This window comes from Myripristis murdjan, chromosome 17, assembly GCF_902150065.1.
Source record: "Myripristis murdjan chromosome 17, fMyrMur1.1, whole genome shotgun sequence".
Lineage (NCBI taxonomy): Eukaryota > Metazoa > Chordata > Actinopteri > Holocentriformes > Holocentridae > Myripristis > Myripristis murdjan.
Window position 1 is genome coordinate 12,476,959 of NC_043996.1, and position 6,000 is coordinate 12,482,958.

Here is a 6,000-nt window from a genome sequence, read left to right on the forward strand (position 1 = left end):
AGATGAAATGTTTCAAGAGACGCACGAGTTACACATGAACACTCCCCTTGCCCATCCATTCATCCACCTTTGCAACGAGTTTGTTGTCATCCGGTCTCTTTGCTCCATCTTTACTAGGTTGCTGCAGTTTATTATTAGCTTGAATCAAGAGGGGGGAGAGATTAGACTTTTTCCCCTCCCTAATCATATTCCACATCTGCAAAGGCTTTGATTTCCATGTAGATGGAGCTGCGTTGATAACAGTAGGGAATTGCCCTGGAGAAATGAGGCAGAGCGATAAGACAGCGCAAGCAGATCCCCATCCAGACAAAAAGACAAAGACGAGAGTCATCACCCCACATGGCTGTTAATCTCCATTCAGCCCAGAGATTAGCGGAGTCAAAAGTCCCATCGCATAGTCATCTCCCTGAGGACAAACGGTGGCTAATGGCCCTCAGCAAAACCTCGAAAAGATGGCGGATCAATAAACACTTCCTGGTTACAGTGACATGGTTAGCAGCTTTGAGGCCCTGACACGTGTGTTTAAACAACAGAAAGCATGATTATTAAATGTGAACATGCGATGCTGATCCGGACAATTGACGCAGCTCCCCAGCAGGACATGACAGTCAGCTTGCCTAAAGACCTGACCAGCGATTAGGCCATTCAAATGTGTTGTTGACACAAGGAGACAGTCACGGGGTGAGCAATGACGTCGGGGAGAGGGGTCTTTTTTGTTAGTTTTGTGTCCGGCACATCGGGTTCTATGCTAATGGACTATTTTAATCAAGTGTAAATGTAACTGAATTGTGGTGGCCGTCTTTGAGGAAGAATAGTGAATGTGATTAGCATTCAGAATGGTGTGGATGGGAGAGGCCTGACGTTGATGAATGACAAGCGACCCTTGACCCTGCTTGCTCCGGCTGCCAAAAAGTTCCCCTGCCTTTATCTTTCTCACCCCAGGCCTCTCCATTTCCTGTAGCTTGGTTCATACACAATGTCCTCTCATGCAGACACCACCGAGACTGGACACTATATCCCTCAGAAGACAAGACTCTGAGGGAGACAGCGCTCCGACCTGCGTTAAGGAACTACACCAAGTTTTTTGGAAACTGGCAGGTCGGTCAACTTACTTGTTAATTCTTCACTCCTGCTAGTCCCACCAGTGGATTTGCTAATTCAAATGCATGCTGCATGGCTGAGCTTTGTTCAAACCCACAATTTTTTTTTTTCTAGTAAACACTCCAAGGTTTCCAAAGATACCAAATATGACCTATTGAATTACAGAGAAACGTGCATAAAATGATGCAAAAGACATCTACATATTTTGTATTTGATATAATGGTGCCGTTGTAAAACCTCAGCATCCTGGGTGTGAATATTTCACTCAAATGTGATATGGCTTTGCTGCTGCATTGCAACCTGCAGATACAGAATATGTATGTTGTACATTGTTGTACAACATGGAACTTCCAAGGGTAAATTTAAGGGGAAATCAATAGGTTATGTAATGAATACATGGACATAAAAATCATCCATCTGTCCCCAGCTGATCAGTCACTGCGGTGCTCCGTCTTAACACATTAGCATAAACTATGTTGAGTGACAGTTGGTGACTAGTATTTTCTCAGAAGTGGGAGATCTTGCAGCAGCTCTGGAGATGAATGGCAGGTAATCCTAAGGTTACGCCATTTTCCATGAAACAGGAAGTGTATTGTTAGCCCCGCCCTCCTCCTCCTCAGGTGGTAAAGTTTGCTACCACTTGTCACTCATTTTGATGAGCTGTCTACCTTGAAACAGCATCTAGCCCGAGGCTGAGGCAAGCCCAAAACAAGCACTGAGGAAGATGATGAGCACAGCAGTGTGCTATAAGGAGATCGCTGATGTTCACACTTGTTTTTGAACGGGTCTTTTTTGCCACACATTTAGTTTTGCCATGTGCCTGTGTCTCGATACTTTCCACCACTATTTCTGTTGGTCTGACTTACCAGAAAATGGTAGTCACAACTCAGCTCATCAGGGGCCATGTCCACAGCAAAGGAAGGCACCATAACATGTCACTGAGAAGCCTATTTAAGGTAAACAGGGTATTTAGGTCTAGACAGACAGGGTCACAGAAAGAAAAGGCAGGAAAACCACTGCACATCGTTAGTTACCTGAGATAGTTGCAACAATTAGCCTGGCTACATCAACTACACCAATATAATGGTCCAATCTCAATTCACTCCTTACCCCTACCACTTAGCCCTGACTCCCTGTTTTGCACATTCACATGTAGGGGTAGGGTGCTAAAGCTATACGGCCCTCCAAATAAAGTTTTTTGAGAGACACACTCTAAACAAAAAAGAAGTGTCTGGAAAGAAGTCCATAAACGTAGTATACATTCACAAATTACCATGCAAAAATTATAAAAAATCTTAGTTTAATGTAGATGCAATGAAATATGTAACTGGTTCTTTATGACAAACATTTCACAAAACTTGCTATTCATGATGTCAACAGAACATCAGTTAAACAACAATTTGTGAACTTCCCCCTCCTCTACACTCAGTGCAGGGCAGTGTGAGTTGCTATGGTTACAGGAACGCTGTCCCGTCCTGTTCTGTGCTTAATACAATAGTCTAAAGAAGTACAGTAGCCTGGTGTCTTGTCTGATTTGTCTTTACCCCGATTCATTGTACAAGGAGGTGTCCCATGTCCTTGGTAAAGAGTTCAACCCCTACCCCTTCGTTTTGAAGGGCCACTACCGAGTCGAGGGCACTCTGAAACTAGCAGTAGAGCCAAGGTAACGGAATTGGGATTGGCCCAACATTTTATTCTTTAAATTTGTTTATCACTGGCCATAGAATGAAATAATGCTTTTTTTGAGTATTAAAGGTCTGCCTTCTTATCATGAATAACTCAACTGCCAGACCCAGCAATTTACAAGATATTCAGTGATAAGTTTGGTGTCTATAGCTCGGCATCCCAGACATACCAGTTTTTTTTTTACCATGTTATTTATTTATTTTTTTTATAACAAAAAACAGTTGATGTGTCAAGAAATGTCTCAACTGAGCTCAAATGTTTTTGGTCTTGCAAGGCTGCATTGTACTTGTTTGAGCACATTAAATGCCAACTGTGGAAGTTATGTTTGATGCATGCTATGTTTTTGACAACACGTTAATGGGCATGTGCAGCTTGCTTCACCATTAGCATGAACTGTTTGGGGATCAGAAGTGTTCATTTTGACAGGTATATGAATTTAAATTTCAGTCTTAGTCATATCTTGAAATATTGTTTGTTTTGGTCAGATTTTAGTCATTTATACTGCATTAGTCTTAGTCAGGTTTTAGTCACAAGCACTTCAAATAATTTTAGCGACTGCCATTTTAGTCAGATTACTCAAATGACAGAACACTTGTCTAAAAATACTGTTGGGCTTCCCGTGAAAGCAGCTTAGTTGTCTGTCAAGTTGTCTGTCTTTGTTGGGCAAATTTGTTTCTTTGTGCGTGTCTATCAGTGTACCTCTGTCATTATTTTTTGTTGGAGCTGAATAAAAAAAGAGCAGAGAGCAACTCATTAACGCCATTGTTTCATCATTGTCATAAACGGTCATTAACGACTATATTTTATCTGAAAATTCATTGGTTATCAAAAGCTGTAGTGCAGACCTGTGCTAAATACAGGTCTATTCAACTCAGTGCAATCATTTGGCCTTGGAGGATTTGCATCATGCTGCACAAACCGTATGGAGTAAGTCTTTTGTCAATTTTTTGCCCTTTTTGCAACTCTATAAAGCTGTACCCACTATCCAGTTACATTGGAGATGAATCCCGCTGGCTACCTCCATGCGTGTTTCAACTGAGCAGACAATGACAAAGTTTTCATTTTTTGGGTAAACTGTTCATTTAACAGGCAAACTGACCAATCTCCCCCCAAAAAACAGCTTCATTTCTTTTAAGTCTGGATGCTCTCTCAGGATGCATGGGAGTGAAATCAGAGAGGTGACACTCTCTTTGCCCACTGAGCAACACCGAGCACACAGAGGCTTACACAGGGTACCATGGAAACACACGACCCCTCTTTCATGTCCAATTTGTCAAAGGGGCCCTTTATTTTAGCGAGTGTAATGGGTATTCAGAAACCCCGGCACACATGCATACACACACACTCATACATACTCACACAAGCACCTATTGTACATGCTCATTGCACCCACACATCCCTGTGATCAAATTGTCACAAGGGCCCTTATGAAAATGTCAGTGTGTGATTCATTGTGTCAGAAAAGAAAGTAAAAAAGGGTAATTGAGGGGTAAGCGGAGGAAACAAAGTTTTCAGGTGTCAGCGTAACTTTGCCTGCCATCAGAAGACTATGATAAATTTATTCATGGGTGGGTGATGCTGCCAAGTCAAGGACAAACACCACATAATTACCCCATAAATTTAGGAAGTGATTAATTTGAAATTCAAGTCATTTAATTAAAATATGCAAATAGACAGCCATCACCACAGTATATGACACACATGCCAAAGTAGGGAAGTTTTGACAAGAGTTCATTCACTCCCTGACATTAGCTACATGCCTACGAAGAGAGATCAGACCAGGCTGGTGCTGTGCACCAAAAACAGACTCACACACATACACACACACACACACACACACACACACACACACACACACACCATATCCACACTCCACTGCGCACTGATTTACCGCACACATTTAGGTTCAACAGCGGTGACTCAAGCAAGCTGGCCCCTTCAAAGCAAAAGAAGAGTTGGAGTGCCATTACAAATATAATTGGATTTCATTTCAACCATGTGAAAGAAAAAAATACTCATCACCACTCTGGAGAAAACGGAGCCAAAATACAGTCAGTGTATTTACTGCACTGCTCAGAATGGCGTGTTCTGTATGTGCGTGTGTGTGTGTGTGTGTGTGTGTGTGTGTGTGTGTGTGCGTGTGCAACAGAGTGTGTGATTTTTCAGCATGCCAGTATGCATGTGTGTGCACTGCACATTTCGATGCACAACATCCCAAGACACATGTATGTGCAGCGATTTTTCTAGCAGAACCCAAAGTGTCAAATGAAACCAGAGAGAGACAGAGAGGTTGCTGTGATGTTCCTCAGCACGATGCATCAAACACAGACAAACTGGAAGCGAGAGCCACACCATCAAACATACCACTTCGCTCTCGGAAATAAGTCCAAAACATTATATGTCACGTCTGTCATCACTGCACGGCAGAAGATATCCATCTCAACAAGTCATTTAGTGTAGCATTGAGTCACAAAATTGTCTCTTTTTTTAAATGGGTGGTAACCCAGTTAAAAATAGGGATTTTCTTATTTGGTATTATTTTTGTGTACAATCCATATTATCCCGTAGGATTTAAGAGCTCCTTAAAGTCAATAACTGTAAATAAAATGGAGTTTTAGGGGATGCATCTTCTGCAGTAATACATTCCAGATAGGGCTTGGTGGGCATGCCCTGGTAGGGTAACAACGGGTGTTTCTTAAAATGCGTTCTTGACTGTAGTTGTGCTCTTGTGAAATGTCATTTTTTGCGGCCCAAGTCCTGTTCCAAAATCTAGTTTACATTTAGCCAAGAGTGGATAAAATTGGCACTGTTCTGTGCAGCCACTGTACCAAGGACTTGTGTGAACTTGGCAATACAAACATCCCAGCATTCAACAACTGTGATTTTTTAAAAAATATATTTTTCTATATTTAACAATTAAATAACAACTTTGATTTTTTTTTTTTTTTTTTTTTTTTTTTTTTTTTGCCTTATTTCCAGATTATCTGCCATCATCCTCAGATGTAGAGACCATCATTTCACCAGCTGCTTCAGTGTTGAGCCCGATATTGATGTGCTACTGGCTCACGCTCGGCTACAAAAGCAGTCAATGAGTCAATTGTAACTGGCTTTGAAAAAATAAGATAACATTGCTTTTCCTGAAATGGAAAGCTCAGTGTGTACTCTTATTGATCCCAGAATGTTCTCCCCAAAAAGGCACCAAAAAACCAAGCA